General features: G+C 44.0%; 1 protein-coding gene across 14 annotated transcripts in view; it reads right to left on the bottom strand.

Moving 5' to 3' along the window:
* The window catches only part of BCAS1 (brain enriched myelin associated protein 1), a 205107-nt gene extending 182065 nt beyond the window's left edge, over positions 1 to 23042 (bottom strand). For all 14 annotated transcript variants that reach the window (XM_056548663.1, XM_056548667.1, XM_056548664.1 and 11 more), the window contains exon 1: positions 22937 to 23042. The gene's annotated coding sequence lies outside the window, so the exon portion shown is untranslated. The remainder of the gene's footprint in view (positions 1 to 22936) is intronic.
* Positions 23043 to 23287: the final 245 nt, after the last annotated feature.

Genomic DNA, 23287 nt, shown 5'->3' with positions numbered 1-23287 from the left:
GGAGTATCACACTTCCATGGAGCCCTAAATTTTCCCTTTTCAGTTTAATTTTCCATAATTTGACCAATGTACCAAGTCCAGAGTACATTCCAAAATTTAACCCCCATAAATCACTAAATTGCCCAAAAAGGCAGTTTTGGCTATGCTCTGGGTCATCATTCTGGGAACATATCCTATTTTACTTTTCTGGCCCACTGTACCCCATATTACGGGCCTCTGTACCCCACCTGTCTACCCCAGTTACGGCCCATTGTCCCCCATAGTGTTCCCCTATTTTAGGGCTCAGTGCTCGCCCCATTAACGCTCCTTGAGGGGGGGTCCCACATCCTTGCTCCATATCAAGCTCAAGGTCCCTGACTGCGCTCCCACTCAAGCAAGACCTGCTGTGCACCCGCCAAGCCAAAATCATCAAAAAATAAGGTATGTCCTTACTCCAAAGAAATGTATTTACCAATTGTGGGGGGTATTTTCTGCTATTAACCCTTGTAAAAATGTAAAATTTGGGGGGAAACACACATTTTAGTGAAAAAAAAATATTATTTTTTTTACATATGCAAAAGTCGTGAAACCCCTGTGGGATATTAAGGCTTACTTTACCCCTTGTTACGTTCCTCAAGGGGTCTAGTTTCCAAAATGGTATGCCATGTGTTTTGTTTTTTTTGCTGTCCTGGCACCATAGGGGCTTCCTAAATGCGACATGTCCCCCCCATTTCAGCAAAGTTTGCAAATGTGACTCCTTCTTTTCTGAGCATTGTGGCGCCCCTGCAGTGAACTTGACGTCCACTTATGGGGTACCTCCATACTCAGAAGAGATGTGGTTACAAATTTTGGGGGGTCTTTTCTGCTATTAACCCTTGCAAAAATGTGACATTTGGGGGGAAACACACATTTTAGTGAAAAAAATTTTTTATTTTTTTTTACATATGCGAAAGTCGTGAAACCCCTGTGGGGTATTAAGGCTCATTTTATTCCTTGTTACGTTCCTCAAGGGGTCTAGTTTCCAAAATGGTATGCCATGTGTTTTTTTTTTTTTGCTGTCCTGGCACCATAGGGGCTTCCTAAATGCGACATGCCCCCCGAGCAAAATTTGCTCTCAAAAAGCCAAATATGACTCCTTCTCTTCTGTGCATTGTAGTTCGCCCGCAGTGCGGTTCAGGTCAACTGATGGGGTACCTCCATACTCAGAAGAGATGGGGTTACAATTTTGGGGGGTCTTTTATGCTATTAACCCTTGCAAAAATGAGAAATTTGGGGGGAAACACACATTTTAGTGAAAAAAATATATATTTTTTGTTACATTTGCAAAAGTCGTGAAACCCCTATGGGTTATTAAGACTCATTTTATTCCTTGTTACGTTCCTCAAGGGGTCTAGTTTCTAAAATGGCATGCCATGTGTTTGTTTTTTTGCTGTCCTGGCACCATAGGGGCTTCCTAAATGCGACATGCCCCCCGAGCAAAATTTGCTCTCAAAAAGCCAAATATGACTCCTTCTCTTCTGTGCATTGTAGTTCGCCCGCAGTGCGGTTCAGGTCAACTGATGGGGTACCTCCATACTCAGAAGAGATGGGGTTACAAATTTTGGGGGGTCTTTTATGCTATTAACCCTTGCAAAAATGAGAAATTTGGGGGGAAACACACATTTTAGTGAAAAAAAAATATATTTTTTGTTACATTTGCAAAAGTCGTGAAACCCCTATGGGTTATTAAGGCTCATTTTATTCCTTGTTACGTTCCTCAAGGGGTCTAGTTTCTAAAATGGCATGCCATGTGTTTTTTTTTTTTTGCTGTCCTGGCACCATAGTGGCTTCCTAAATTCGGCATGCCCCCCGAGCAAAATTTGCTCTCAAAAAGCCAAATATGACTCCTTCTCTTCTGAGCATTGTAGTTCGCCCGCAGTGCACTTCAGGTCAACTTATGGGATACCTCCATACTCAGAAGAGACTGGGTTGCAATTTTTTTTTTTTTGGGGGGGGGGGGGGGGTCTTTTCTGCTATTAACCCTTGCAAAAATGTGAAATTTGGGGGGAAACACACATTTTAGTGAAAAAAATATATATTTTTTGTTACATTTGCAAAAGTCGTGAAACCCCTATGGGTTATTAAGGCTCATTTTATTCCTTGTTACGTTCCTCAAGGGGTCTAGTTTCCAAAATGGTATGCCATGCGTTTTTTTTTTTTTGCTGTCCTGGCACCATAGGGGCTTCCTAAATGCGACATGCCCCCCGAGCAAAATTTGCTCTCAAAAAGCCAAATATGACTCCTTCTCTTCTGAGCATTGTAGTTCACCCGCAGTGCGCTAAAGGTCAACTTATGGGGTACCTCCATACTCAGAAGAGATGGGGTTACAAATTTTGGGGGGTCTTTTCTGCTATTAACCCTTGCAAAAATGTGAAATTTGGGGGGAAACACACATTCTAGTGAAAAAAAATTTTTTTTTTACATATGCAAAAATCGTGAAACCCCTGTCGGGTATTAAGGCTCATTTTATTCCTTGTTACGTTCCTCAAGGGGGTCTAGTTTCCAAAATGGCATGCCATGTGTTTTTTTTTTTTTTGCTGTCCTGGCACCATAGGGGCTTCCTAAATGCGACATGCCCCCCGAGCAAAATTTGCTCTCAAAAAGCCAAATATGACTCCTTCCTTTCTGAGCATTGTAGTTCGCCCGCAGTGCGCTTCAGGTCAACTTATAGGGTACCTCCATTCTCAGAAGAGATGGGGTTACAAATTTTGGGGGGTCTTTTCTGCTATTAACCCTTGCAAAAATGTGAAATTTGGGGGGAAACACACATTTTAGTGAAAAAATATATATTTTTTTACATATGCAAAAGTCGTGAAACCCCTGTGGGGTATTTAGGCTCACTTTATTCCTTGTTACGTTCCTCAAGGGGTCTAGTTTCCAAAATGGTATGCCATGTGGTTTTTTTTCTTGCTGTCCTGGCACCATAGGGGCTTCCTAAATGCGACATGCCCCCCGAGCGAAATTTGCTCTCAAAAAGCCAAATATGACTCCTTCTATTCTGAGCATTGTAGTTCGCCTGCAGTGCGCTTCAGGTCAACTTATGGGGTACCTCCATACTCAGAATAGATGGGGTTACAAATTTTGGGGGGTCTTTTCTGCTATTAACCCTTACAAAAATGTGACATTTGGGGGGAAACACACATTTTATTTTTTTTACATATGTAAAAGTCGTAAAACACCTGCGGGGTATTAAGGCTCACTTAATTCCTTGTTACATTCTTCAAGGGGTCTAGTTTCAAAAATGGTATGGCATGTGTTTTTTTTTTATGATCTGGCACCATAGGGGCTTCTTAAATGCAACATGCCCCCCAAAAACCATTTCAGAAAAACATACTCTCCAAAATCCCCTTGTCGTTTCTTCGCTTCTGAGCCCTCTACTGCGCTCGCCGAACACTTTACATAGACATATGAGGTATGTGCTTACTCAGGAGAAATTGGGCTACAAATACAAGTATACATTTTCTCCTTTTACCCCTTGCAAAAATTAAAAAATTGGGTCTACAAGAACATGTGAGCAGAGAGCTTCAAAGTTAGAAAAATGCTAAATTTTCAAATTTTTCATAAAATTTTGGGATTTTTCACCAAGAAAGGATGCATGTTACCACAAAATTTTACCACTATGTTAAAGTAGAATATGTAATGAAAAAACTATCTTGGATTCAGAATGATAACTAAAAGCATTCCAGAGTTCTTAATGTTTAAAGTGACAGTGGTCAGATGTCCAAAAAATGGCCGGGTCCTAAGGTGTAAAATGGCAGGGTCCTTAAGGGGTTAAAGCAATAGTACGTGAAATAAGGCATACCTATATACATAATGGGGGTATGCTGCAGGAGAGCCCTGGGGACATGCAAGGACTCTGCCTGACAGGTAGGAGGACAGTGCAAGGCCACACCATCCCATACTGGGACATCACATGCTCATGCACAGTTCTTTACACACTGCATGCCGAAACCAGCCCTGGTTAGTATTGACCTCTATTGGCCACTAATACTGATTCAGCTGTAATTTGTGGTGGGAGCTGGGTGGTGAAACTACATGCATGAAGACGGGCACCACTATATGAATAAAATAAGGGGTGCTATCAGTGGCTATAACAAGAACTGTAAACACAAAAGGAAAAAAAGGTATTCACTATATAAAGATGCACACCACAATTGTATTATAGAAAAGTATACACATTTTATTGAATCACATAACAAAAGCACAAACATTTAAAACCACTAAAACCACTAGGTGAGGTGTGGTGTATGGTTTTTACCAACCCCCAGGATGGCGTGGCCTATAAATTGCAGCACTACATAAATTGTAAAACCAAGAATGTAGTGTATGCCATCTCTTGAAAATCTGTCAATAATATGTACATTATGTGCTCATCATATGGTCAAGACTGCTTATTATTGGGATTTTCATCAACGTGTTCATTATGTGTCACATTATATGATCAGTATTGTGTTTTATGGGTTGTTCCCTTCTAGAGTGAGTACAGGTCTAATGAAACAGTCATTCATGTAGGGTCATGAGGGTGCGTCTTTTTTGACGCACCTGGGGGATGCATCTTCTAATGGTTTTGATAGTTATGTCATTCACTGTGTTATAATTATGATATACTCAATTTGTCACATTATTATTATTTATTATTATCTATTTATTTATATAGCGCCTACAGATTCTGCAGCGCTTACAATTATGGGGTACAAACAAAGACAAGTAAGTATCAGACATAAAATTACACAATAACTATTCAAACGAGGTGTGGGGATATATTGAGGATATGTTGGGGATATGTTGGGGATATGTTGGGGATATGTTGGGGATATGTTGGGGATATGTTGGGGATATGTTGAGGCCAATTAGAGACTGTTATAGGCCTGTCTGAAGAGATGTGTTTTTAGGCCACTTTTGAAACTATGGATGTTGTTGTTGAGTCTGAGGGATTGAGGGATAGCATTCCAGAGAACATAATGGGAATCCTGTTTTGTCGTGTATTTTCCCATATATAAGGATGGTTCACATATTTAAGACACGCATGTCACTTGGATTGTCGTATGACATATGTATATGCATGTATTTTTAGAGTTAGAGGTGATATGAGGTGACACATATGTATTTACATATTATATATTTGATACACGTGTGGTAAGCTTGTGGGGTTATAGGGTATATGGGGTGTAGCTGTGCAGTGATGAAAGGGTGCTGGTTTAACCCTTAACTGTCATGACGCCAGGGTGAGGGCTCCTCAATATATACTTGTCCTATCGCCACCCTTCCCAAGAACGATAGGGAGGAATAAATGATTGTCCACAACCGGAGATTCAGAAAACTGTAGGAAACTTTACTGCAGATTTTATGCAGAGGTAAAACAGGAACAGTCTTTACATATGTACTGTCTATGAGGATAATGACAGTTGGTTGGGACCTTGTGAGTATAAGCTCTGGAGATTGATTTACGCTGTTCCGCTGGATTTACGGGATTGGTTTTAGGTCCAGCAGTCACGCAAGCTTTAGCGGGGATTTGATTTAGTAACTCACGGTTAGTAAGTTGCGGAATTGTTAGGCTTCAGGCCTGGTTTTGTCTTGTAAGTCGCACGGATCTCCTCTCTCTGATAGTCTGGAACCCAAGAGAGCGAGGATTGGCTGGCAGCTCCCTTATATGGGCAGGGGCTGGCCTTGAGCTGATTGGTTCATCCCAACTGTCAGTCCTTTACACAAAGGATTATGGTAAAACATGAAACTACCCACGTGACCTGGAAGGTCCTTTAGCATACCATCACAGTAGAAACATTAGTCATGTGACCTAAGGTCCTGCAAACACTATATAGATCAATACATTACACTAATTATATACATGTAACACATAAAATTAAATAACGAAGAGTTTACTAGGAATTATCTCATCAAGCAGACCCCAACGGTACCAAGGAACTCTGACTTTGGGGACCCAGCACCCAAGGTAAAGTATGAAACACCACACACGTAATTGGTGATGTATTAGCAGTAATTTATCCATGATGTAGTAGGTCTAGGGGGTGCATAGAATATACAATAGGATAATTTTTTACCACTAGAACAAGACCCTTGCTGACCAGGTGTCCAGTCATGGTAGTAACACAGTTATGCCTCATCTCCTTATTCATTATGTTCCCTAATGCCTCATTATCTGTTATATGTAGGGCTATTCTGCATACTGGTCTTGCTTATAAAATTCATGCTGCCCGATTTTTCGCATGTGCAGTGCACACTTTATGCAAATTATCCGAATTTAGCATGCACATGCGCAAATACATGAATTATTATGTACATGTGCAATATGCGCATCATGCGTACAATGCAATTTCCGGTTCTTTGTCATGTGACACATGGTGTGGACTTCCTGGCCACATTGGAGAAAATGGCGGCGAGCTATACACGGCATATGGCACACACAGGTGAGACTAAGTTCTGACATTATAGTTTAAATTGACTAACAGGGTCTACACACAGGTGTTATTGAGGTATGAGTATATATATTCCCACACAACATAGCACACATCATTCCTGAGGAAGCTGTCTTGTAGGACAATGAAACACGTGGAGCTGTTGTGTGTCCCCCTTGTCACAGCCCCCCCCCCCCCCACGATTTACAGCAGGGTGCGTCAAGTACGGGGCGGCCATGTTGTAAATGTAAATCATGAGTCCCCTAGGGGTTAAGCATTAGACTATGCCAGATCCTGCTGACCCAGTACATATACTATAGGGGAAAGGAGGATTTTGTCATATTGCTTTGGTTTACAAATGACATGATTGAAGAAGAAAAAATGGCCAAGATTTACTAAAATCTAATTCTGATATAGTGTAATCTTAGACCAGACAGCCTAATAATGCAGCAGATTTATCACAGTGACTTAGGCTGTTTGATAAATCAATCGTATTAATCCATGTAAATCTAGTATCCATAACTTGTAATATTATATTTTTTAGAAAAACATCCAGGCCTCCCTTTAACTTTATTGAGTCAGACATTACAACATCTGTGGTAGTCCTCTGGAGTAGGGGTAATGCAGTCAGGGTATTGCTTCAGTATATCAGGGGTTAAGGTTAACCCTATAGTTTGTGACACCAGGCTGAGGGCTAGTATGCTGAGATAATTCTCCGGCCTATCGCCGCCCTTCCCAGTAACGACAGGTGCATATGAATAATGACTGAAGGTCCACAAGATATTTGAACTTGAGCTTGGATAAACTTTACTTAGGCTTGCGATACATCCAATGAACAATAACAGTCTCATCAATACAGTCTCTATACACTTCAGTGACTGGCAGTTGTTGCAGACCTTGACTTGTTTTATAAGTCTCTAGAATTAGGGTTAATTGCGAAGATCCGTCCGGATTTAGGGGATAGATACGGTCCGGTGATCTTGCAGAGTGCTTAGGGATTGATACATTCACGGTTTGGTAATGATCAGCCATTGCCACAAGGCTCAGGCCTGAACTCACTGATGACAGCAGCGCAGATCCTTCTCTCATGAAAGCCCGGGAACAAGAGAGCGAGCTATGGCCGCCACTCCCTTATATGGGCAGGGGCGGGGCCGTTTTAATTGGTCCGAATATCTGTCACTCACTGTTACAAGGAATTGTGGGCGCAATACGTTACAGGGACCTCCAAAGGTCCTTAAGCAAAAACCATAGAGTGTACCTGATCACGTGACCCGCAGGTCCTGTTACGCTCCGTACAGGTAACTAACCACTTATATACATTTGTACAATTATATTTATATAAATCCTGAGTAAACTGTAAGATAACTAATATCTAGATGAGAGGTGACAAGGGGTGGACTAAATAAAAAGGACCCCGACGTCCTAGGGACTCTGGCTATGGGGACCTATATACAGGTACCGTAAAGGATGCGGTACCGGGACACCACACATCATATAAGTGTCATTACAAAGTACAACCCTCATATGGCTCTGTGGATGGAAAATTAAAAGGCTAGGAGGAAAAAATAAGAAAGGCAAACATGAAAAATTGCTGTGTCTTCTAGAGTGTTATACTACAACAGAATCTTGTGCCAGAATTCTGTTGTATTCATTGGTGCACAGTGTAGTATCTTATGCCTACCACCCCCTTTTACAAAAGCTCCACCCTTTTGCAAAGGCCACACCCCTTTTTCAAACCTGATGGAAAAGTATATTTGGAGTGCAGTTGGCTGTAGTTATCCATCAAGTAATGAGTGCCTATATTTTACACTCTGCTATTTTGTATCTAAGCTGCCTGGTATCACCTGGCCTTGAGAGCAGTGAGCAGATGGTCAAACACACAGCACAGAGAGAAAATTGAAGGCAATGCTGAACTCAATGAATGTCGATTGGAAACCGCTGCTAATGGATCTGGAAGAAGTGCGGCTCAAATCCATAGGTAAAATGGACAACGGCTTAAAGTGAAACTCCAGCCATGGTTAAAGGGGTAGTCCAGTGGTGAAAAACGTGTCCCCCTATCCTAACGCTAGGAGATAAGTTTCAGATCGCAGTGGGTCCGACCGCTGGGGCCCCCGTGATCTCTCTATAAGGGGCCACGGCTCGCTGGCCAGATAGTACGTGTTGACCACCTCACAAAGCGGTGGCTGAAACGCCCCCTCAATACAACTCTATGGCAGAGCCGGAGATTGCCGAAGGCAGCGCTCCGGCTCTGCCATAGAGTTGTATTGAGGGGGAGTGTCATCCGCCGCTTTGTGTGGTGGTCAACACGCCCCCTTCCCACGAGTTATCGGTGCCCCATACAGGAGATCGCGGGGGGGCCCCAGCGGTCGGACCCCCCGCGATCTGGAACTTATCCCCTATCCTTAGGATAGGGGATACTTTTTTCACCACTGGATATCTCCTTTAAGCCATATTGGTTATCACACCAAAACCCTTATGAAGGCTGAATGCAAGTTTAATCCTCTTAATATGCAGGTGATTTAGGGACCTCTTGGGGACCCAGGGCGTATGCATACGCCCTGCGTCTCCGATCCTTAAGGACTCAGGGTGTACCTGTACGCCCTGAGCATTTCCGGTCCCTGCGGCTCGCCGGGCGGGGACCGGACTGGAATGCCTGCTGAAATCATTCAGCAGGCATCCAGGCACAGTGCCGAGGGGGGTCCTGAGGACCCCCCCCCCATATTGGCGATCGCCGCAGATCGCCAGTAAATTCAAACCGTTGATTCTGGGTCATGGGGGTCACATGTGACCCCATGACTCAGAAAAGGATGATGATCAGTGGTTTAATATACACCACCAATCATGATCCGTACTGTACTGGGAGGTGCCAGTGTTGCCACCACCCTCCCCCATCAGGACAGCTGTGATTGGGCAGTCGTAGTGACCGCACCAATCACAGTGTATGAGGAGGGGGGAGGAGAGCAGGAGCATGTTGCTGGATCTCCCCCCTCACAGTGTTCTTAGTGCCCCGTGGCACTGTTTCAGTGATTAGGGAAAGCTTTAGATTAGGCAAGGTCAGAGTTAGGTGGTTAAAAAAAAAAAGATAATTACTGTACCATACTGTAGGTGTCCGTTTTTTTTTTTTTTTGTATTTTGTGTGGGAGTCTGTGTACGTGCCACCAGCCACTGTTCTGGCCGGACCCCCCACTGACTTCTGCGCTCCCTGCGCATACCACTGATTAGGTAAACGCTTTTTTTGGTGCAGGGCTTTTTTGGCACTGGAAATCTTTTATATTTTTTAATTTATTTATTATTTACATTTTTTACCCTGTTTAATTTATATTTTTTCTGTTAGGGCGGGTTTAGTTAGGCTAGGGCGGGTTAGGAAGTCGTTTAGCGAGGTAGTCTCTCACCACACACAGCACATACACAAATAAAGTTTTCCCCACACACATATACACCCCCCCCCCATCCCATTCATGTAGGGAAATGGCCTGCAGGGCGTTTTCAGCGGAGGAGGCATATGCCATACTTGCCTCCGACACTGAAAGCGCCGCAGAGGACGAGGAAGACCCCAGCTTCCATATTTCTTCCACGTCCTCTTCATCATCTTCTGATGATGAGCCACCAAGGCGGCGGAGACTCTGCCATGCAAGGCTGCAAACCTCCTCTGCTCCTGACCCGGTGCCCCATGCTAGTATGAGTCCCCCTGGCACTCATACTAGTCAAGCCCGCCAGCCAAGTTTACTGGTGCCTGGTACCGGTAAACTTGTCTTGACTCTTGTCGGTGAAGATTGACATCGTCGGGTTCACTGAAATTGACTATTTTAGTTTTTTTCAGTGACGACTTTGTCAGTCTGATGGTTGACCAGTCGAACCTGTACGCCCAACAGTTTGTCACCGCAATCCCGGGCTCCTTTTTAGCTAAGCCCGGTGGCTGGTTCCCAGTCAGTGCAGTTGAAATGAGGACCTTTTGGGGCCTCGTGCTGCATATGGGCCTAGTTAAAAAACCAAAGGTCAGGCAGTGCTGGTGTGGGGACGTCCTCTACCAGACCCCGCTCTACGGTATGGCCATGACCCATCCCCGGTTCGAGGCCATTTGGAAATGTCCCGCTGGCATGTGGCATGTCCCACCCCAAACTGATCCCACGTATGACTGCCTGTATAAAATCAGGCCGGTCATCAATCATATCGGGCCAAATTTTGGGAGGCCTATGTCCCTGGAAGGGAGGTCGCTATTGATGAATCTCTCATCAGCTTTAAGGGGAGACTCAGCTTCCGGCAATACATCCCTACCAAGCGAGCGCGGTATGGTGTGAAGATGTATAAACTTTGCGAGAGTACCTCAGGGTGCACTTGCAAGTTTATAGTGTATGAGGGACAAGATTTCCATTTTGAACCCCCAGAATGTCCCCCCACTCTGGGTGTTAGCGGGAAAATATTGCTAGATAAAGGTTACCAACTTAACGTGGATAACTTTTTAAATAGAAGTTGCCAAACCAATCTAATTTGCTTTTATGAAGATGTGAGTAGAAGCCTTGACAGAGGAATGGCTGTGGATATAGTGTTTCTGGATTTTGCTAAAGCGTTTGATACTGTCCCTCATAGATGTCTGACAGGTAAGTTAAGGTCTTTGGATTTGGAAACTTTAGTTTGTAACTGGATTAAACACTGGCTCATGGATCGTACCCAGAGAGTGGTGGTCAATGATTCGTACTCTGATTGGTCCAAGGTTATTAGTGGTGTTCCCCAAGGTTCAGTACTGGGCCCGCTGTTGTTTAATTTTTTTTATCAATGATATAGAGGATGGCATTAACAGCTCTGTTTCTATCTTTGCAGATGACACCAAGTTTTGTAGCACGGTACAGTCCATAGAGGATGTGCATAAGTTACAGGATGACTTGGATAGACTAAGTGTCTGGGCATCCACTTGGCAAATGAGGTTCAATGTGGATAAATGTAAAGTTATGCATCTGGGTACTAATAACCTGCATGCGTTGTATGTCTTAGGGGGGATTAAACTGGCAGAGTCACTGGTAGAGAAGGATCTGGGTCTACTTGTAGATCACAGACTACAGAATAGCATGCAATGTCAGGCTGCTGCTTCCAAAGCCAGCAGGATATTGTCATGTATAAAAAGAGGTATGGACTCAAGGGACAGGGACATAATACTCCCCCTTTATAAAGCATTGGTACGGCCTCATCTGGAATATGCTGCTCAGTTTTGGGCACCAGTCCATAAAAGGGACACTGTGGAGCTGGAAAGGGTGCAGAGATGCGCAACTAAACTAATATGGGGCACGGAACATCTTAGTTATGAGGAGCGATTAAAGGAGTTACAATTGTTTTGTCTTGAGAAGAGACGTTTAAGGGGGGATATGATAAATGTATATAAGTATATTAATGGCCCATACAAAAAATATGGAGAAAAACTGTTCCAGGAACCCCCCCCCCCCCCAAAGGACGAGGGGGCATTCCCTCCGTCTGGAGAAGAAAAGGTTTATTCTCAAGGGGCGACACGCCTTCTTTACCATCAGAACTGTGAACTTATGGAACAGTCTACCTCAGGAACTGGTCACAGCAGGAAAAATTAACAGCTTTAACCCCTTAAGGACCAGGCCATTTTACACCTTAGGACCAGAGCATTTTTTGCACATCTGACCACTGTCACTTTAAACATTAATAACTCTAGAATGCTTTTAGTTATCAATCTGATTCTGAGATTGTTTTTTCGCAACATATTCTACTTTAACATAGTGGTAAAATTTTGTGGTAACTTGCATCCTCTCTTGGTGAAAAATCCCAAAATTTGATGAAAAATTTGAACATTTTGCATTTTTCTAACTTTGAAGCTTTCTGCTTGTAAGGAAAATGGATATTCAAAATATTTTTTTTATTCACATTTCCAATATGTCTACTTTATGTTTGCATCATAAAATTGACGTGTTTTTACTTTTGGAAGACACCAGAGGGCTTCAAAGTTCAGCAGCAATTTTCCAATTTTTCACAAAATTTTGAACCTCGCTTTTTTTCAGAGACCAGTTCAGGTTTGAAATGGATTTGAAGGGTCTTCCCATTAGAAATACCCCACAAATGACCCCATTATAAAAACTACACCCCCCAAAGTATTCAAAATGACAATCAGTAAGTGTTTTAACCCTTTAGGTGTTTCACAGGAATAGCAGCAAAGTGAAGGAGAAAATTCACAATCTATTTTTTCCACTCGCATGTTCTTGTAAACCCAATTTTTGAATTTTTACAAGGGGTAAAAGGAGAAAATGTATACTTATATTTGTAGCCCAATTTCTCTCGAGTAAGCACATACCTCATATGTCTATGTAAAGTGTTCGGCGGGCGCAGTAGAGGGCTCAGAAGCGAAGGAGCGACAAGGGGATTTTGGAGAGTATGTTTTTCAGAAATGGTTTTTGGGGGGCATGTTACATTTAGGAAGCCCCTATGGTGCCAGAACAGCAAACATAACCCCCATTTTGGAAACTAGACCCTTTGGGGAACGTAACAAGGAATAAAGTGAGCCTTAATACCCCACAGATGTTTCACGACTTTTGCATATGTAAAAAAAATTTAAAAAAATGTCACTAAAATGTGTGTTTCCCCCCCAAATTTCACATTTTTGCAAGGGTTAATAGCAGAAAATACCCCCCAAAATTTGTAACCCCATCTCTTCTGAGTATGGAGGCACCCCATAAGTTGGCCTGAAGTGCATTACGGGCGAACTACAATGCTCCGAAGTGAAGGAGTGATATTTGACTTTTTGAGAGCAAATTTTGCTCGGGGGGCATGTCGCATTTAGGAAGCCCCTATGGTGCCAGAACAGCAAAAAGAAAATACATGGCATACCATTTTGGAAACTAGACCCCTTGAGGAACGTAACAAGGAATAAAGTGAGCCTTAATACCCCACACGGGTTTCACGTCTTTTGCATATGTAAAAAAAAACATATTTTTTTTTCACTAAAATGTGTGTTTCCCCCCAAATTTCACATTTTTGCAAGGGTTAATAGCAGAAAATACCCACCAAAATTTGTAACCCCATCTCTTCATAAGTGGACCTGAAGTGTACTACGGGCGAACTACAATGCTCAGAAGAGGAGGAGCACCATGGAGCTTTTGGAAAGAGAATTCGTTTGGAATGGTAGTCAGGGGCCATGTGCATTTACAAAGCCCCCCCCGTGGTGCCAGAACAGTGGACCCCCATACATGTGACCCCATTTTGGAAACTACACCCCTCACAGAATTTAATAAGTGGTGCAGTGAGCATTTACACCCCACTGGCGTTTGACAGATATTTGGAACAGTGGGCTGTGCAAATGGAAAATTAAATTTTTCATTTTCACGGATCACTGTTCCAAAAATCTGTCAGACACTGGTGGGGCGTAAATGCTCACTGTACCCCTTATAACATTACATGAGGGGTGTAGTTTCCAAAATGGGGTCACATATGGGGGGGGGGGGTTCATTGTTCTGGTACCATGGGGGCTTTGTAAACACAAGTGGCCTTCAATTCCGGACAAATTTTCTCTTCAAAATCCCAATGGCGCTCCTTCTCTTCTGAGCATTGTAGTGCACCCATAGAGCACTTTACATCCACATATGGGGTATGCTCTTACTCAGAAGAAATTGGGTTACAAATTTTGGGGGGCTTTTTTTTATTTTCCCTTGTGAAAATGAAAAATTTAGGGTGACACCAGCATTTTGTCAAACACCTGTGGGGTGTTCAGGCTCACTATACCCCTTGTTACGTTCCGTGAGGGGTGTCGTTTCCAAAATGGGGTCACATGTGGGTATTTATTTTTTGGGGTTTATGTCAGAACCGCTGTAAAATCAGCCACCCCTGTGCAAATCACCAATTTAGGCCTCAAATGTACATGGTGCGCTCTCACTCCTGAGCCTTGTTGTGCGTCCGCAGAGCATTTTACGCCCACATATGGGGTATCTCCGTACTCAGGAGAAATTGCGTTACAAATTTTGGGGGTCTTTTTTTCCTTTTACCTCTCGTGAAAATAAAAAGTAAAGGACAACACCAGCATGGTGGTGTAGACCCCAACTTTTCTTTTTCATAAGGGGTAAAAGGAAAAAAAGCCCCCAAAATTAGTAACGCAATTTCTCCCGAGTACGGAGATACCCCATATGTGGCACTAAACTGTTTCCTTGAAATACGACAGGGCTCTTAAGTGAGAGAGCGCCATGCGCATTTGAGGACTAAATTAGGGATTGCACAGGGGTGGACATAGGGGTATTCTACGCCAGTGATTCCCAAACAGGGTGCCTCCAGCTGTTGCTAAACTCCCAGCATGCCTGGACAGTTAGTGGCTGTCCGGAAATGCTGGGAGTTGTTGTTTTGCAACAGCTGGAGGCTCTGTTTTGGAAACACTGCCGTACAATACGTTTTTTATTTTTTATTAGGGGGGTTAGACAGTGTAAGGGGGTGTAAATGTAGTGTTTTACTCTTTATTATGTGTTAGTGTAGCGTAGTGTTTTTAGGGTACGTTCACACTGGCGGGTTTACAGTGAATTTACCGCTAGGAGTTTGCGCTGCGGTGAAAAATTTGCCACAGCTCATACTTGAAGCAGAAAACTTACTGTAAACCCGCCAGTGTGAATGTACCCTGTACGTTCACATGGGGGGGCAAACCTCCAACTGTTTCAAAACCACAACTCCCAGCATGTACTGACAGACCGTGCATGCTGGGAGTTGTACTTTTGCAACAGCTGGAGGCACACTGGTTGGAAAACCTTCAGTTAGGTTCTGTTACCTAACTCAGTATTTTCCAACCAGTGTGCCTCCAGCTGTTGCAAAACTTCAACTCCCAGCATGTACTGATCGCCGAAAGGCATGCTGGGAGATGTAGTTATGCAACAGCTGGAGGGATCGCAACAACAACTCCCAGCATGCAGAGACAGCAGTTTTGCAACATCTGGAGAGCTATAGTTTATAGACCACTGCACAGTGGTCTCCAAACTGTGGACCTCCAGATGTTGCAAAACTACAACTCCCAGCATGCCCAGACAGCAAACTGCTGTCTGGGCATGCTGGGAGTTGTAGTTTTGCAAGATCTGGAGGTGCACAGTATAGAGATCATTTTGCAGTGGTCTCAAACTGTAGACCTCCAGCTGTTGCAAAACTGCAACTCCCAGCAAGCCTAAACAGCTCTCTGGGTATGCTGGGAGTTGTAGTTTTGCAACATCTGGAGGGTTACAGTTTAGAGACCACTATAGTGGTCTCAGACTGTAGCCCTCCAGATGTTGCTAAGTAACTCACCGGCTTCCGTTGGATCCAGGAAGCTGCATCCCCGTCCTCTTCTTACGCCGATCATTGCCCGCTGCCGTCGCCGATGGGTAAGTGGATCTTCGGCGCCGGTCCCTGTCGGTTTCCCCGTTCTGCCCCGCCTATTGTGAGTGGGCAGGACGGGGAAACCGAAAGTAAACCCCTCCGCCCCCGATCTGCTATTGGTGGTTGCGTCTAGACCACCAATAGCAGAGATAGGAGGGGTGGCAACCCTGCCACCTCACTCCTATCGCTACAGGGGTATCGTGGGTGTCTAGGACACCCACGATCCCCCTTCTATTCCGGGTCACCATAGACCCGTATGACCCGGAATCAGCGCAAATCGCAAGTGTGAATTCACTTGCGATTTGCACCGATCGCCGACATGGGGGGGTCTAATGACCCCTCTGGTCATTTGCGCGGGGTGCCTGCTGATAGATATCAGCAGTCACCCCGGTCCGATCCCCGTCTGGCGCGCGGCGGGGACCGAAATTCCCACGGGCGTACAGGTACGCCCTTGGTCCTTAAGTACCAGGGAGCAAAGGCGTACCTGTACGCCCTTGGTCCTTAAGGGGTTAAAACAGGGTTCCTGTTTGTGTAATGGAACAAAATAACATTAATGCTTATGAAGAAATATAAAATCCCATCCCTTCCCCAATATCGCGCTACACCCCTACCCTTCAATTCCCTGGTTGAACTTGATGGACGTATGTCTTTTTTCAACCATACTAACTATGTAACTATCCCTCTCTTCACATCCCTCGCCAGATCCACGCTCGCTTGTGGGACAGGCTGGAAGAATCAAAGCCTTCCTATCCCCTGCAAACTCCTATCCCCTGGAGTGAGTCCCGTGCCTTTTCCCATGAAAACCTGTTGCTGGTCCGGTATAAGGACAAGAGGGATGTCGTTATGCTGTCCACAATTCATGGGAAAGGCAGAACCCCTGTCCCTGTGCGAGGTACCGTTGGACCGGTCCTCAAGCCGGATTGTATTCTGGACTACAATAGGTATATGGGGGGAGTTGATCTTTCTGGTCAAGTCCTCAAGCCATATAATGCCATGCGGAAAACACAGGCATGGTACAAAAAAGTTGCGGTCTACATGGTCCAGGTTGCCATGTATTACTCTTTTGTACTGTTCCAGCACGCTGGCAACACAGAGACATTTGTGGTGTCCCGGTACCGTATTTCATACGTCGGGAACGTCGGGGTCCCTCTCCTATAGTTAACCCCTTGTCACCCCTCAGTTAGTCTATAACTGTATAGAAGTTTTTATAAATATAAGTATAGATATATGTATATATTTAATTGCCTACCTATTCAAGCGTAGTAGGACCTGCGAGTCACGTGATTAGGTTAGAACTCTATGGTTTTGCTACAGGACCTTTGGAGGTTCCCATGACGTGTTCACCCACAATGCAATGTAACGGTGAGTGACAGTTGTTATGGACCAATCCAAAACTGCCAGCCCCTGCCCATATAAGGGACCTGAGCCATCTTGATCGCTCTCTTGGGTTGCTGATTCTGGAAGAGGTAGGACCTCTGCAGCTTACAAGAAGATTTGCTAGGCCAAAGCCTTGCGGCCTAGGCCTCTAACATAGCGGATAGACTAAACAATTCCCCGCTACTCATTGCAAGATCACTGGACCTAAACGCACCCTTAAATCCAGCGGATCTATGCTACAAAATCCCTAAGAAGACAAATTGAGCTTATCTGATCCCAACCAACTGTCAATCGCTGCTCAGCTATATCTATAGAGACTCTGTTATCTGGACTGTTACTATTGCTGCATGTACAGAAATTTTTCTGTAAAAATTCCTGCCAGTTTTCAGTTAACAGTGGTTGTGAACAATCCTTTATTTCTGCATCACCTATTGCTCTTGGGAAGGGTGGCAATAGGCCTATCAAGATTACAGTATTTAACCCCCACCCTAGCATCACGAGTGACAAGGGTTAACAGCGCCCTTTATTATCCCGAACAGCAACACCCTAACTACCCTACACCCCACAAGGCTTGCCACACAATCAGCCACCACACATTTCTGGAGATCCAAGAGGAAGTTCTAAGGGCCCTAATCTTTGGTGACCGCCAAGGAGAGGGTCAGAGCACCTCTGGAACTTCGGTTCCCCGGATCATCCCCGGCCAACACTTTCCAGGTGAGGTCCCCCACACTGGAAAGAAGGGACGATCCCAGAAAAAATGCAGTGTGTGTCGCAAGAGGGGGATTCGGAAGGACACCACCACTCAATGCAACACTTGCCCCGATCATCCGGGCCTCTGCATTAAGGCTTGCTTCAGGGACTATCACACTTCCATGGAGCACTAAATTTCAATCCTTTTCCCTGTTTTAATTCCCCAGAATTCGACTCCAATGTATCAGTCAAGAGTACATTGTCTTCCAAATTTTAAAACCAAACCCTCCCCCCCCAAAAAAAAACTATTTCCCAATACCCCTGATAATATCTTTCCCCCAAAAAATAAAAAAATAAATGGGTCATGCACACAGAGTCAACAGCATTGGGGGTTTGCAGTTGCCTCAAATGCACAGCACTCTCTCCCCACCTAAGCGGGGTGCGCATTTGAGGTAACAGAACAGGGATGGCCACACACATCACATTCCCAGAATGATGATTCAGAGCATAAGGTTTGGGGCGGGCATCATTTTTACTTTTGGCTATACTCTGGGTCATCATTCTGGGAATATATTTGGCATATTAGTACTAAAATAGCAATTTTCATTTTCCCCAAACTACACTTCATCCATTCATGGAAAATAAATTTAGGGAACACCCGTCTGTTCCAAATCTCCACTTCACCCCTATACACCTTCCCTAGGGGGTGCACTGTTTGAAATAGGTTCACATGTGGGTGTTCCTTTCTTGTATTTTCCTCTGAATGTATGTAACTGTTAGGTCTGTAAGAAACATCGGCCTCAAATGCGAAGAGTTCTCGCTCATGAGCTCTGTCGTTGTTAGGGTCACGGCAGGTGGTGGATCCTCTGGGCCTGTGTGGATGATGATATGAGCCAGGCCAGGGAGCGGAGTCTAAGGCACAGTTGGTTTTCACCTGAGCCCGCCGCAAAGTGGGATGGTCTTGCTGCGGCATTCAGCACCCAGGTCGCTACCGCTGGCAAGACTCGTCCACACACGTTGCTGGGATGAAGCGTGGTACAGAGGGATAAGACAAGACGAGGTCAGGATAGCTGTAGGTCAGGGCAGGCGGCACAGAAGCAGGGTCAGGTCACGGAACAAGGATCAGGTACTCTGATAAACAGGAACACAGGAAACACAGTAGCTTTCTCTAAGGCACTAGGGCAACAAAGATTCAACACAAGGCAGTGCACGCACTTATTGGGAAGGAACAGGTGAAGACACTAATTAGGGCATACTGGCCCTTTAAATTTCAGAGCTCAGGCGCGCACGCACGCCCTAGCAAGCGGGGGCACACGCACCGGGACTGGGAACACAGAAGACAAAAGGAGGTGAGTGACGATCTGGAACTCGCATGCAAGCGTGTCCCGCAATGCGAATCCCAACCTTGCGGCAGCGGGTACATGAGAGGAGAGCGCACGTGGCCAGTGTGTCTGGCCAGAGCGCTGACGTTACAGTGGTATTTCCAGGCGACAATTTGGAGTCACATGTTAGTTGTTCTTAGAATGATGAAGCAGAGCATAGGTTGAAAATTGCAATTTTCAAAAGCTACCCTTCATCCATTGCTGGAAAATAAATTTAGGAAACACCCGTGCGTTCAAAATGTCCTCTTTACCCCTATACCCATTCTTCAGGGTGGGTACTTTCTGTAATGGTGTCACATGTGGGTGTTTCATTTTTGTATTTTTCTCTGAATGTATGTAACCGTCAGCTACTGATATGCCATAGGCCTCAAATTCAAACAGACCTCTATGACTTCTGAGCCTTGTTGTGCGCCCGCCCAACATGTTACCCCATATGTGGATGTGTTTCCAAAGTCAGGAGAAAAAGCCCTCCAAAATTTGTAACCCAATTTCTCCCATTACCCCTTGTGAAAATGTAAAAAATTGGGTAACCCCAGCATTTTAGTGCAAAAAGCCAGTTTTTTTTTTTTTTATATTTCAGAACCTCAACCATTGCAGTGCAAAGCACCACTTTAGGCCTCAAATCAGTGCCGTCTCACTCCTAAGCCCTGTTTTGCCCCCACATAGTGCTTTTCCGCCTTATATGGGGTATATCCTTATTCTGGAGAAATTGGGCTACAAATTTAGTGGAGCTTTTCTTCTCTTACTACTTGTGTAAGTAAAAATTTTTGGTTAATACCAGCAATTCAGTTTTAAAAATCAATTCTTTGACTTTTTACAGCCCACTGTTCAAAAAACATGTGAGGTATAAGTACTCACTATAACCCTTGTTACATTCCTTGAGGGGTGTAGTTTCTAAAATGTTGGGGGGGGGGGGGTTACTGCTGTTCTTGCTCAATGGGGGATTTTTAAACGCACACGGCCCTCGACTTCAATTCCAGCAAAATTCTCTCTCCAAAAAACCAATGGCGCTTCTATTCTGAGCATTGCAGTGTGCCTGCAGATAACTTTACATCCACATATCGGGTATTTCCTTACTCAGGCGAAATTACACTACAAATTTTGGGGGCCTTTTGCCCTATTACCCCATGTGAAAATGAAACATTTGGAGTAACACTATTAATTTAGTGTTAAAAACTCACATTTTTCACTTTTACGGCCCACCTGTGAGGTGTAAGTACTCACTGTAACCCTTGTTACATTTCTTGAGGGGTGTAGTTTCCAAAACGGTGTCACATGTGGGGGGTTTCTGGTGTTCTGGCACCATGGGAGCTTTGTCAATGCACATGATCCCGACTTCAATTCCAGCAAAATTCTCTCTCCAAATGTCCAATGGCGCTCCTTCTGTTCTGAGAACTGTAGTGCGCCAGCAGAGCACTTAACATCCACATATGGGGCATTTTCTTAATCGGGAGAAGTGGGGCTTCAAATGTTGGGGTCCATTTTCTCCTATTACTCCTTGTGAAAAAGAAAAATTTGGGGTAACACCATCATTTTAGTGTTAGAAATCTAGTTATTAATTTTCACGTCCAACTTCAATGCAAGGTCGTCAAACACCTGTGAGGTGTTAATGCTCACTATACCCCTTGTTATGTTCCTTGAGGTATATAGTTTCCAAAATAGTATGCCATGTGGGGTGTTTTATTTCTGTTCTGGGGGCTTCCTAAATGCAACACTAAAACCATGACATCAAAATTCGCTTTAAAAAATCCCACAGTTGCTCTTTCCCTCTTGAGCCATGTTGTGAGCCCGCAGAGCACTTTATGTCAACATATGAGGCATTTCCATACTCAAAAGAAATTGGGCTACAAATTTTGGGGGCCTTTTTCTCATTATACTACTTTTAAAAATAAAAAATGGAGTTACAAGAACATGTTAGTGTAAACAATGCAGATTTTGATTTTTCTCCTCCACTTTGCTGCTATTCTTGTGAAACACCTAAAGGGTTAACAAACTTTCTAAATGTCATTTTGAATACTTTGAGGGGTTTAGTTTCTATAATGGGGTAATTTATGGGGTATGTCTCACAGAAAGGCCCCTCAAATCCACTTCAAACTTAACTGGTCCCTGAAAAATTCCGAAATTATTGAAATTTTTGTGAAAATTTGGAAAATTGCTGCTATACTTTGAAGTCCTCTGATGTCTTCAAAAAGTAAAAACATGTCAACTTTATGATGCCAACATAAAGAAGTAATGTTGTTTTGGTGAATCAATATATATCATTTATTTGGAATATCCATTTTCGTTACAAGCAGAGTGTTTCAAAGTTAGAAAAATGTAAAATTTTCAAAATTTTTATGAAATTTGGGGATTTTTCACCAAGAAAGGATGCAAGTAACGACAAAAAATTACCACTATGTTAAAGTAGAATATGTCACAAAAAAACATTCTCGGAAACAGAATCAAAGGTAAAAGCATCCCAGAGTTATTAATGCATAAAGGGGTTAATGACCAGAACAAATGTATAATTTTTTATCGTAATGATCAGACGGCTATAAGTTTCATTGTTTAGTTTAGTAAAGTAGTCTGTGCCTTTTTCACATATAATCTTTATTAGGCTAAGTTTCCATAAGGGTATGTTCACATTGCAGAATCCCCGCGGAATTCCGTGAGTAAAAGTCCGCACAGTGAACATTACCATCAGTGTGAATGGGTCTTCCGCGAGACCCGTTCACACTGAGGACTTTCAGCGGCGGAATTCCGCATTCCGAATTTCTTTGCGCTGAAGTTTGCGAGCACTGCATAGCCGTCAATGGTGACAGCGCAGTGCCACGCGATCCTACTGCTGCTGCCGGTTGCCAGCCTGAATCTCCGCTCACTGAATTCAGCGAGCGGAGATTCTGTTCACACTCTGTAGTTTGAACATACCCCAAAGGTTTTTTTCTGCTGTTTTTTCAAAAACTGCCACTGCAATTTTTGAGCCAAAGTCAGAAATGGATCCAGTAGGAAAGGAGAGGTTTCCCATTCCGTTTGAATACACTTCTGGCCGTGGCTTAACACCTTAAGGACCAGGCCATTTTACACCTTAGGACCAGAGCGTTTTTTGAACATCTGACCACTGTCACTTTAAACATTAATAACTCTGGAATGCTTTTAGTTATCATTCTTATTCTGAAATTGTTTTTTCGTGACATAGTCTATTTTATTTTGGTGGTAAATTTTGGGCGTTACTTGCATCCTTTCTTGGTGAAAAATCCCCAAATTTCATGAAAATTTTGAAAATTTTGCATTTTTCTAACTTTGAAGCTCTCTGCTTGTAAGGAAAATGGATATTCCAAATAAATTTTATTTTTATTCACAAATACAATATGTTGGCATCATAAAATGGACATATTTTTGCTTTTTGAAAAAATTAGAGGGCTTCTAAGTAAAGCAGCAATTTTCAAAAATGTCATGAAAATTGCTAAATCTGAAGAGACAGATGTTACAGAACTACAACCCCCAGCATGCCTGGGCAGTCTAGGCATGCTGAGAGTTGTAGTTTGGCAACATCTGGAGGGCTACCGTTTGGGCACCACTGTAACAGTGGTCTCCAAACTGTGACCCTTCAGATGTTGCAAAACTACAACTCCCAGCATGCCCAGACAGTCAAAGGCAGTTGCAGTTTGGCCTTCCTAGTGGTTGCCACAGTAAAGATCACTTTACTTTCACTTTCAATTACCCCCTCTCCCACAGTAGTTTCCCTACCTGACCCAGGATCCAGCAGTCTCCAGCAACGATCGGGGTCTCCAGGCATCTTCTCCTGCAGGTACCGACCTCCATCTTCTTCCCACGATCCCCTGGACATCCAGGGGTGGCCAAAACGGGGGGTTGCCATGGCCACTGCCACTGTCCTGCTCTGCCATTGGTCAGAATCAATTCTGACCAATGGCAGGGGATAGGAGGAAATCGCAGCATTGCGACTTCACTCCTACCCTTCAGGATGATCTGGGCTGTCACTGACAGGTCAGATCATCACAGTTTTCCGGGTGATCGGGTCACCAGAGACCCGATCAGCCCGGAATAGGAGAAAATCGCATGGGGGGGTCCCGGGACCCC

Source organism: Hyla sarda, chromosome 12 (assembly GCF_029499605.1).
Source record: "Hyla sarda isolate aHylSar1 chromosome 12, aHylSar1.hap1, whole genome shotgun sequence".
In the NCBI taxonomy this organism is placed as follows: Eukaryota; Metazoa; Chordata; class Amphibia; order Anura; family Hylidae; genus Hyla; species Hyla sarda.
Note: the sequence above shows the minus strand (reverse complement) of the source record. Positions and strands in the feature narration are given on the sequence as shown.